The following is an 11,755-nucleotide window of genomic DNA, read 5'->3' as shown; positions in this document are numbered from 1 at the left end:
AGAGAAAAGGACCTTTGATGACGTCACTGCGCTCAACACATGGTCTATCACATGATCAATCACCGTGGTAAAGGACCATGTGATGGATCATGTGATGCACCATGTGATGAGCGCAGTGCCGTCACCAAAGGTCTTTTTCTCCCAGGTCCTCAAAGAAGAAGAAAGAAGACAACAAGTGGATGAGGTGAGTTAAATTATTTTATTTTTATTTTTTAATCCCTCTATCCCTAATTTACTTAGCATTCTGGATTAAGAATGCTATTATTTTCCCTTATAACCATGTTATAAGGGAAAATAATAAAATCTACACAACACCTAACCCAAACCCGAACTTCTGTGAAGAAGTCCGGGTTCGGGTCTGGGTACCAAACATGCCGATTTTTCTCACGCGCATGCAAAACCCATTAAAACGCTTTGCACTCACGCGGAATAATCGCTCATTTTCCCGCGACGCACCTGCATCCTATTCGGCCCTCACACGCGACGCACGTGTGAGAGAGGCCTTACAAACTATGGCGGTCATTTATGAAAGCAGATATGTCAGTTTTGTTGCCTAAAAAAGTTGAAACTCATGGCAACTGCAACATTTTCATGGCAACTGCGACATTTGGTGATCCTCTCCACTTTTCACAGTGGTCTAAGTTTAAAAGCTAAAAGTGAGATTAGACCTGGATTATGGCTCATTTAATTTGTGTAACTTTTGCAAAAGTCGCAAAAAAGCAGCAACCCACGTCAGACAACCCCCTGGTCTACTAATACACATATAGGTGTAAAGCACTCACGTCACCAGGTCATAAATTTGACGCAGCCACACAATGCAAAACCAGACCTAAAAGTGACATGAAAACAATCTTAAATAATAAATGACCCCCTACCCTACTTGTTTCCATGGTTACGACCAACCAACAATCCAGCAGCGGTGGTCGTGCTTGCACACTATAGGAAAAAGTGACGGTCTCTCTGGTGGCCGGGATCGTGGGAGAGCACATAGGCTGATGCTTTTTTATAATGTGCAAGGACCATGGAAATGAGCAATGTAAATTGTGACACAACCCCTTTAATACACTACTCTCAAGACCAGTATGTAAAACACTAGTCTTCATAAATGTCCTCCATATTATATATAGGAACATGTCCCCTACCAAAACCTCCTGGAATTTTGAAAACAGTACTCCATCTTTGCTGTCGATGCCCATTGCCAGATGCTTCATGATCAGACTCTGCCCGGTGTCCAAACTCACGTGTATAAGGTGGCTGTGTAAAGGGCCATAGCCTGCAAAATGTGCATTGTTTGCAAAAAGGGACAGGTTTATGTAAAAAAAAATTCAGTGTTGCAGTTTTGCACTACATTCTTGTTTCTCCAAGAAAGCACCATCTTAAAGTTGGCAAGTTTAATGTCTTCTGCTTTCATTTTTGCCTAATAACTCACTTTATGTGCGACGGTACCGTAGGTCTAAGCATGCCGGTTCTTCTACTGCATATATTGAGGAAGTGCTTTTCTTAAAGTCAGAGGAAAGTGCGATCTGCAGTTTACAAGGAGGTTTAATTACGACATGACAGAATAAAGGAAGATGTAGAACAAAATTCAGAAGAAACATTAGATAAATGCTCAGTAAACCATTATTTCCAGGTTGCCCATACCAGTCTCCTCTGAAGAATTTTTCTAGACATTTTTTGACATACTCCCTGTACAAATTTCTAAGCTTTCTGGTATCTGATAAGGGTTTGGTAACCTGCATCTACCCAGCATACTGCTTCCTGGGATACATCAGCCATTAAAACAACATAATGGAATTCCCTGAAGTAAATGAGGCATGTCCTTCATGAGACCCTGGTGGCTTTCCAAAAAACCAAGGTCTTGCAGTGTTTCCAGATCACATCTGGCCTTTTTAGGCAACCAGGATTAACAGCCCCCAGGCCATCAGCCTCTTGCATCTTCTAAGGAATTGAGTTGCTTTTTATCCCGTAACTCAATTATTGGTTGCAAGTATTTCTTTCCAGAATGAGAGCTGCATTGACTATATAGGCCCTAGGACATCTCCACCTAAACAGAAGCAGATTTATTTTCTTATTTTCTTTTGTGTTTATTTTATTATTGTAATGCATATCCTTTATTTATACAAAAACAATATTACACAAGCCAATTTTATTGGAAACTGAAAAGCCTTCCGGTACAAAGCTGTGGGAGGAAACCAGAGGAGCAAGTACCACATGTAGACTCCTAGCAAATATTGCTTTTGTAGGACCAGAACCTAAGGTCTCGTTGATGCAGGCCAACAATGGTAACCACTGTAGTCCTGTGCCAACTATTCACTCTATCCAAAAAAAAGGTATGGAATATTGTAGTTGATTATGCTTTTCCATACAAGAGAAAAGCAGTGTCCCTTAAAAAAAGAAAGATGCATGTCATTGTATGGCATCTGTAATAGGCTTCTGTTGGAGGTATACATTGGGACCTTTTCACAGCTTATACATCAAAACGCCCATTTCCGTGATATGACCAGTCCCAAAGTCCATCATTAAGAACAAAGCCTAATTGGATGTGCTACACAACTGTGGTCTCCAATCTCTTGCATTCACAGCTATTGTGAAACCTACTCCCAGCATTAGTTGTGTAATAGCTAGGGAACCACAGGTTGGAGACTGATATAGAAGATCTTGCGTGATGGGCACATCCATATTGCATGTTATCTGCATCCATATTTTTTAGAAATTTAAAGCAGGTCCATTTATTACAGAACTGTGCTGTGTATAAGATCATCCTGGGAACATAGCCTAAAATGGGCAGGTCTCGGGTGGTTTTTATGTTCAGTTTATTTGTATATTCCAGATCTGGGAAATTAATCTTGGCAGGTAGACTTGAAGAGGTTGGAGTCGCAGACCTGTGAATAGAAGCAAAAAGCATACTTAATTGCTCCCTGACACTGGTACCCGGCTCCTGTGCTTTCCATCCTCAGCTTTTCCACTCAGGTCCCTGGAGCAACCAATCGCTGGTCGCAGTAGTGACCTGCTCCCATTGCCTTATAAGAACATTCAACGAAACTTACCTCTTCAAACAAGTAACCTATTTAGTAGTACCCCTTGTTTCCAGGGTAGATTTGGCATTTCTGGTGGCCAAAGCAAAGTGAAGTCTGGGGGCCCTAGTCACATTGGTAAGCTCTGCCTCTTTCAACCCACTAAACCCCACTCTAAACCTAGCAGTGCAGCCTGGGCACTTCTGCTACAGCTCTACTAATTGGAAGGACCCCCTAACCCCTGGGATCCCAAATATTTAGCATTGTTGTAAAGTTCACCTCTGCCTTTACCATGACCCCTATATGGTCCTACCCAATGTATCTTGTAAGCAATAGTTTCATCAGTGTGCACCCCTTGTAATTGTGTACCCTATATTATGCCATGTTTTATGGATTTTGATGCCATTATTGATGGCCATACATAAATATACACTGAACGGCCACTTTATTAGAGACCTCCATCAAGTATTGCATTGACCAACCTTTGACCTTCAGTTGTGCACTCAGATACGTTTGTTGGGGAACAAGCATTGTATTTGCTTGACTTTGCTCTGCCTGTTCATCAGAATTAGACATGAGTGAATCGAAGCTGACAAAGTGGAATTTGTTCTGAATTTCAGAAAAAAAACGATTTACAAGATCAGGGGAAGATTATTCAAGGTGTAGGAAAAGGATATTCCGCAGCATTTATGTAGAACAGGGTTCAGTCGGGGAGGTTACAGGCTGGGTAATAGGAACAATCCTATTACACCTTGCTGCACTGACTGGGGCTTCAAATTGCCATTATACAGCTCTGTAATTCCAGCAAACCGTTCTTGTTATTAGGGTGCAAGTGCTGTTTGATACAGCCATTAACAGGGTTTATTACAAGGAAACATTTCTACATCTTATTTGCCCTTGTGCGGTGCAGTTATATATTCTAAAGCATTTTTTGGCTTGTATTAGTGGGAAAAAGGGCCTATTAGCCGTTGTGTGGTGAAGTGCGAAAATTACAGCCCTTTTTGTCATGTGTTAGAGGCAAAAGTAAAATATATTTGCCGCTCAGTGGTGCAGTTATCTGTTTTAAAGCCCTTTTTTGCATGTATTAGTGGAAAAAGGAAAAATATCTTTGCCGCTCAGCAGTGCAGTGATATATTCTAAAGCCCAGTTTGTCCAACATTGCACTTATCTGTTGAAAAGCATTTTGTATAGTGTAAAAATAGAATACAAATTAGGGCCTAATTGCCGTTCTGCGATGCAGTGATATATTCTAAAGCCCTGTTTGCTGTGTCTTAGTGGCGAAATAAAAAATATTTGATCTAACATTTGGTTATTTGATCTAACAGTTTGTCAGACAGGGGAGTGGCAGATGCCTAAATATTTCTGGCGCAGGCGACAGGGGCTGTGGCAGCAGGGGTCACTTCGAGAGGCCGGTGCTCCCAGTGTCAGCTACCAGTCGTGTTCTTGAATGGTTAATTTGATCTTCGACTTTGTCGCAAGTGACATCAGACACCCCCAGCCAAGAGTTGGTTGGGTTCGTCAGACACAACCCTTAGTTGGCATGGCCCAGGAGCAGGCCCTGTGCCCTCACCTGTCCTCAGCCTGCCTCTGTCCTTTTTTGTTCCCTCACCGCCAGAAGTATTATATGTAGGTTCGGCTCCACTTTTCAGCGAGGAAGAGCTACTAGAGGACAGTCAGGAGCTACTGCCCAGCCAAGATGTGGAGGAGACATCGCTGATTTCTAGCGAGAAGTATTATATGTAGGCTCGGCTCCACTTTTCATCGAGGAAGAGCTAAGAGAGGACAGTCAGCAGATACTGCCCAGCCAAGATGTGGAGGAGACATCGCCGCTTTCTCTTCTAGGCGGGCAAGTAGTGATGAGGATAGTGGCATGGGAGCTGGTGTTGAGAGCGGTCAGACTCCTGACCCAGAGACGGTTGAAGAGGAAATCAGTGAATTGCAGACAGTACTCGATGATGATGATAGTCCTGCACAGCCACACCAGCAACTTGGCCATGTGACACCGCTTTCGCCTCCACGTTGCCATGCCGTTGGTCCAGCGACAATGTCCACCTCTGCCTCCTCATCCTCCACCGTGTCCTCAGCCTCCACTGCAGGGACAATTCACAGTGCCCCTTCAGCATACCACATGTGCAGGGCATGGCGGTGTCACGCTGTTCTGCACCTCATTTGCCTGGGCGAACGGAGTCACCTGTGCGAATGGATTTGCCTGTGTCCTTCAGCAAGAAATCTATTCCTGGTTTTCTCCATGACAACTGAAACCATGGAACCATGGTGACCGACCACGGGAAGAACATTGTGTCGGCGCTGCATCAAGGAGGGCTGAGCCATGCGCCCTGCATGGCACGTGTGTTCAATCTGGTTGTCAAGCGATTCCTGAAGTCTTCCACTCATCTGCAAGACATCCTAAAAATGGCCAGGAAACTTTGCATGCACCTCAGCCACTCGTACACCGCAAACCACACCCTCCTTGAGATGCAGTGGCAGAACTGCATCCCCCAACATAGGCTGATATGTGACGTTTCCACCCGTTGGAATTCCACCCTCCATATGTTAGACCAACTGTACGAACAGAGAAAGGCCATCAACGATTTCTTGATGATCCAAGCGGACAGGAGTACTCCCCTGTGTAACTTCGATGTCAGCCACTGGCAGCTCATGAGTGACACCTGCCATTTGCTCAGGCCTTTTGAGGAAGCCACAATATTTGTCAGTCGCCAGGACTGTGGGATGAACGATATAATTCCACTGCTTCATGTCCTGGAAAAAGAAGCTGGTAAATATGGCTGGTAAGGGGACTGGAGACGTGGCGCCTAGATCTCACGGCCACATGAGCCATGGGGGGCTGAAGGAGGAGGAGGACATTGGAGCACAAGCAATGTGTAGCAAAATGGGTGATTTTTCTACACAAGTGACAGGAGAGGAGGAGCAGGAGCAGCCAGAGGATCTACAGGGCGATGAGGAAGAGGAGGCAGAGGACCCAGACACACCATGGCAGTATGCAGTGGAGATGAAGGCAGGAAGTCCCTCAGAGTCACTTACGCAAATAGCCCGCTGCATGCTCACTTGGTTAGGTAGTGACAGCCAAATTGTCACCATTCAGCAGAGGGATGACTTCTGGCTCTCCACCTTGTTGGACCCTCGCTACCGGTCCACATGGGGGCATTTTTTACACTGGCTGATAGGGAGGACAAACTGAACTACTATAGAGAGATCCTATGTAGTCAGTTGGCTGCTGACTATCTGTGCTATCGTCCATCCTCTCGCAGGTCTGACCGGGGATCCCTCTGTGCTCATGTTCCACTGCCATAGCTGCTGGGGAGGGGTGGGGTGGCAGGAGCAGTACCAGCTCCATCAGCAGCAGCCTGAGTCTACAGTCGCTGATGAGCAGCTTTCTTCACCCGCATACCAGCAGCAGCAGGTAGACATAGAGCAGAACCTGAACCAGCAGGTGGTGGCATACTTGAAATAGCCAAACTGGATTTGTGGCCGCAACTGGCCGAGTTTGCCCTGGAAAAGCTGTCCTGCCCGGGGAGTAGTGTGGCATCAGAGTGGGTGCTTAGTGCGGCGGGGTCCATAGTTACACCAAGGAGAACTTATCTGTCTACTCAAAATGTAGGGAGACTATCCTTTGTCAAGATAAATCAGGTATGAATCAGCCAGGATTTCCACCCACCAATTCCTGATGCATCAGACTAGATCATCCATGGTGCCACACCAACACTTTGACAAAAGAAGTTTCTTATGGCTACCTGGATCAGCTACTATTCTGATACTGCTACCCGCCTGATTCCACGTGCTCCTTCTTTCACCCACCATCTTCAGCGGGTACTGGCATTGCCACCCACCTCCAAACTATGTCTCCTTGCCATTCTGCGGCCTCCTGATGCTGCTGCCACCTCCACACTCTTTCACCTTGCCACTCTGTGGCTTCCTGATGCTGCGGCCACCTTCACACTATGTCACCTTGCCACTCTGCGGCCTCCTGATGCTGCCACCTCCACACTATTTCACCTAGCCACTCTGTGGCCTCCTGATCCTGCCACCACCTCCACACTCTGTCATTGTGCCACTCTGTGGCCTCCTGATGCTTCCATCACCTACAGGTTCTGTGATTGGGCCACTCTGTGGTTTCCTCATGCTGCTGCCACCTCACCACTATGTCACTTTGCCACTCTGTGGTCTCCTGATGCTGCTGCCACCTCCACACTATTTCACCTTGCTACTCTGTGGCCTCCTGATGCTGCCACCACCTCCACACTCTGTCATTGTGCCACTCTGTGGCCTCCTGATGCTGCCGTCACCTACAGATTCTGTGATTGGGCCACTCTGTGGTCTCCTCATGCTGCTTCGACCTCACCACTATGTCACTTTGCCACTCTGTGGTCTACTCATGCTGCTGCCACCTCCACACTATGTCACCTTGCCACTCTGTGGCCTCCTAATGCTGTCACCACCTACAGACTCTGTCATTGGGCCACTCTGTGGTATTCTCATGCTGCTTTCACCTCACCACTATGCAATAGGGCCACTCTGTAGACTTCTCATGCTGTTACCACTCTCCCCATTTCATGACTAGGCTACTATTTAGCCTTTTTGGCTTTGCTGACATCATCATTTATTTTACCCTTCCTCTGATCTGTCAGAAGGAAGGTAAAATGAGACGGACAACGGATCCTGTCTGTGTAGCAGCTGTAAAGCCTGTATGGTCCCATTAGAATTGGCTTATGATTTGGTAGCCAAAAGCAGAAGTGGGTGCAAAACACAAAAGACATGCAAAAATTCCATTCACGTGTGATCTCTGTTTTTGAACCCTTCCAGTTTTTTTTTGGCATTAGCAATACTGATGGATTATTAACCAAATGCTGACCGAGTGAAGGTGTATGCTCCACAGACAGGATCTGTTTTTTTGTGGGTTATTGTTCTGACGGATCAGAGGAAGGGCAAAATAATCAGTGATGTCAACACAAACTTACTGCTGACACCCTCTCCACTCTGTCGGGGGGCTCTACTTGTATAAGCGTTTAATAGAACAGGTTCTGTAGACATCTATGTGGAATCAGCTGACGACGGTGTAAAAGGAGTGCGAGTTCATACTTGAGTTATTTGGTCAGTTTTGGCCCCGTGACTGCCCAAATAAGTGAAGTGTGCAGCGATTCTAAGAGCGACGCCTGTCATCTGTGTGTTATACTGACTCACACTATTATTTCACTACCAAAGTAGACTCCCTATGCGTGTTACTACAAGGCACAGTGTTCTACACCACTAAACAGGCTCTCTGAAGCCAGGAAATAGCTGTTTAACATAATTTGCAGTGAATAAATTTGGATCAAACCAAATTTTCCCCCCAAAATTTGGCGAACAGGCAAATAATTTTTTTTTTTTAATTGCTTATCTCTAATCAGAATTATTCTTGAGATCTTCCTCTGACCCCTTTTGATGATGACATCAGGTGCCCTTTCTCAGTTTTTACTCTGTCACACTGTTCTTGGTATACTCTAACACCATTGCACAAGGTTTTAAAATGCTGACCCTGGGTAGTATAGCACTGATGACCAGTTTACAGCAAATTTGTGGCATCTTAGTATTTTTATACTGGCATTACATGAGCTGTAAATGTAGCTCATTAAATCAAGACCTGTAAAGCATAGAGAGAATATAAGTTCATAATATGTTTGTAAAATATGGTAATTTGTCTTCTGCCTCAAGGCAGATGAATGACCATAACCACGATGTACAGTAGCTTAGAGCAAGATAAAGACATTCTTGAGAGGCTGAGGTCAAGAAGCCATACTCTTTGGACAGGCTTGTTGAATGGGGAATTCACATTTTGATTCTTCTGGGAATAAAGGGCAAGACAGTTGAGGTCAAGGAAGACTTATCAGTGAGGGCCTTGTTCCCTGGGAACATGATCATCATTATTTTCATTGTACCCCCATAATTTATCATTTTAGACTTACGCTTAAGAAAACCAAAGATCATACAATTTTCTCATATTGGAGTTGGACGGAAGAAAATCCTGAACATATAACAAGTTCTTAACATTAATCTAAAGTTTTTGGCCAGACAGACAATTACAGATGAGAGAATTTTTCAGACATTCGATTCGGCCGGTTCATCAAATTTTCAGAAAAAATTTGGTTCGATCAAAATTTATTTGCGGCGAATCGTGTAAAAAAACGGCTAATTCCTGGATGCAGAGAACCTTTTTAGTGGTGTAGAACACTGTGTCGTGCAGTAACACGCATAGGGAGTTTGTTGTGCTAGTGAAATAATACTGTTAGTCAGTATGACACGCAGATGACAGGCGTCGCTCTTAGAATCACTGCACACTTTACTTATTTGGGCAGTCACAGGGCCAAAACTGACCTAAATTATGAACCCAGCCTTACAGGTCGATGTTAGCGCCAAGAAGTAGCGCACTCCTTTTACACCGTCGTCAGCTGATTCCACATAGATGTCTACAGAACCTGTTCTATTAAACGTTTATACAAGTAGATCCCCCGACAGAGTGGAGAGGGTGTCAGCAGTAAGTTTATGTTGACGTCACAGGTTATTTTGCCCTTCTTCTGATCCATCAGAACAATAACCCACAAAAAACGGATTCTGTCTGTGGAGTATCCGCCTTCACTCGGTCAGCATTTGGTCAGTAATCCATCAGTATTGCTAATGCCAAAAACAACATAAGAGTCAAATAAATGATGATGTCAGCCAGGCCGAAAGGCAAAATAGTGGTCCAGTCATGAAGTGGGGAGGTGGGAACAGCATGAGAAGTCCACAGAGTGGCTCTATGACAGTGGTTAGGTGGAAGCAGCATGAGGAGGCCACTGAGTGGCATAATGACAGTGTGGAGGCAGCAGCAGCAGCATCAGGAGGCCACAGAGTGGCACAATGACAGTGTGGAGGTGGCAGCAGCATCAGGAAAAAAATCACCCATTTTGCTACATATTCCTCCCCCTCTTCCTCCTCCAGTTCAGCCCCTACACAGCTCATGTGGCCGTGAGATCTAGGCCAAACGTCTCCAGTCTCCTGACCAGCCAGATTTACCAGCATCTGTTCCAGGACATGAAGCAGTGGAATGATATAATTCATCCTGTAGTCCAGGCGACTGACAAATAACATGGCCTCTTCAAAGGGCCTGAACAAACGGCAGGTGTCACGCATGAGATGCCACTGGCTGACATCGAAGTTACACAGGGGAGTACTCCTATCTGCTTGGATCATCAAGAAATCGTTGATGGCCTTTCTCTGTTCGTACAGTCGGTCCAACATATGGAGGTGGAAATGTCGCATATCAGCCTATGTTGGGGAATGCCGTTCTGCTGCTGCAGCTCAAAGAGGGTGTGGTTTGCGGTGTACGAGTGCCTGAGGTGCATGCAACGTTTCCTGGCCTTTTTTAGGATGTCTTGAAGATGGGTGTAAGACTTCAGGAACCTCTTGACAACCAGATTGAACATGTGTGCCATGCAGGGCGCATGGCTCAGCTCTCTTTGAAGCAGCGCCGACACCATGTTCTTCCCATTGTCGGTCACCATGGTTCTGATTTTGAGTTGTCGCTGAGAAATTCAGGATTCGATTTCTTGATGAAGGACACAGAACAGTTCCTCCCCTGTGTGACTCTGTTCGCTCAGGCAAACGAGGTACAGAAGAGTGCGACACCACCATGCCCTGCACATGTGGTATGCTGCAGGGGCAATGTGAATTGTCCCTGCAGTGGAGGCTGAGGACACGGTGGAGGATGAGGAGGCAGAGGTGGACACTGTCGCTGGACTAACGGCGTGACAACGTGGAGGCGGAAGCTGCATCGCCTGGCCAAGTTGCTGGTGTGGCTGTGCAGGAACCACATTCACCCAGTGGGCCGTAAAGGACATGTATTGTCCCTGACCGTAGTTATAGCTCCACACGTCGGTGCTGCCATGCACTTTGTCAGACACCGACAGGCATTAAGGACTGGTCCACCTTCTGTTCTACATGTTCTTCAGGCCAGCCTCACTGCTTTTACCCACATCCTCCACCAAATGTGGGGATTTGCTCTGGTAGACAGGTTAGCAGACGCAGTATAGAGGCAAGGAACCAGGATGTAAATCAAACTTCAGTGTTTTATTCACACTCAACAAAAACATAACAGTCTTGGTGCTTGTTCACACACAGCAAACTAACACAATGTTCACCTGGAATCCTAGGTGTCAGTTCACACCCGGCTGAATGCTCAGCCTCAGAAAGTCCACTTGCAGGATGTAAGGCCTGCTCGCCAGGAATCTCGGTGGCACATACCTTCCGTTAATGAGGGACCCTTGCACCTTCCTACACACCCAATAAAAAGAATGGTTTGCTGGAATTACAGAGCTGTATAATGGCAATTTGGGTCCCCAGTCAGTGTAGCAAGGTGTAATAGGATTGTTCCTATTACCCAGGCTATAACCTCCCCTACTGAACCCTGTTCTACATAAATGCTGTGGAATGATTCCCCCCTATCCTTTCCCTACACCTTGAATAATCTTTCCCTAGCACTGTCCCTATTGCCTGCTGACGTCTCTCCCTGCACCAAGTACACTGGAAAATGGCAGAATCCAAGATGGCTGAGGCTGTTTATAGGGCTGGCCGCTGATGGCTGCATGCAAAGGATTATGGGTGATCCCTTCCCAGATTCCTTGCTCCATGTCCTCAAACGTGCAGCAGTCATTTTAGGAAAAAATATGATTCGCTACCACGAAGCGTGAGGAAATTCGGATTCGCGAGAA

The sequence above is a fragment of the Bufo gargarizans genome, chromosome 4, assembly GCF_014858855.1.
Source record: "Bufo gargarizans isolate SCDJY-AF-19 chromosome 4, ASM1485885v1, whole genome shotgun sequence".
NCBI lineage: Eukaryota > Metazoa > Chordata > Amphibia > Anura > Bufonidae > Bufo > Bufo gargarizans.
The sequence above is the reverse complement of the archived record's forward strand: the minus strand, read 5'-3'. Positions refer to the sequence as shown.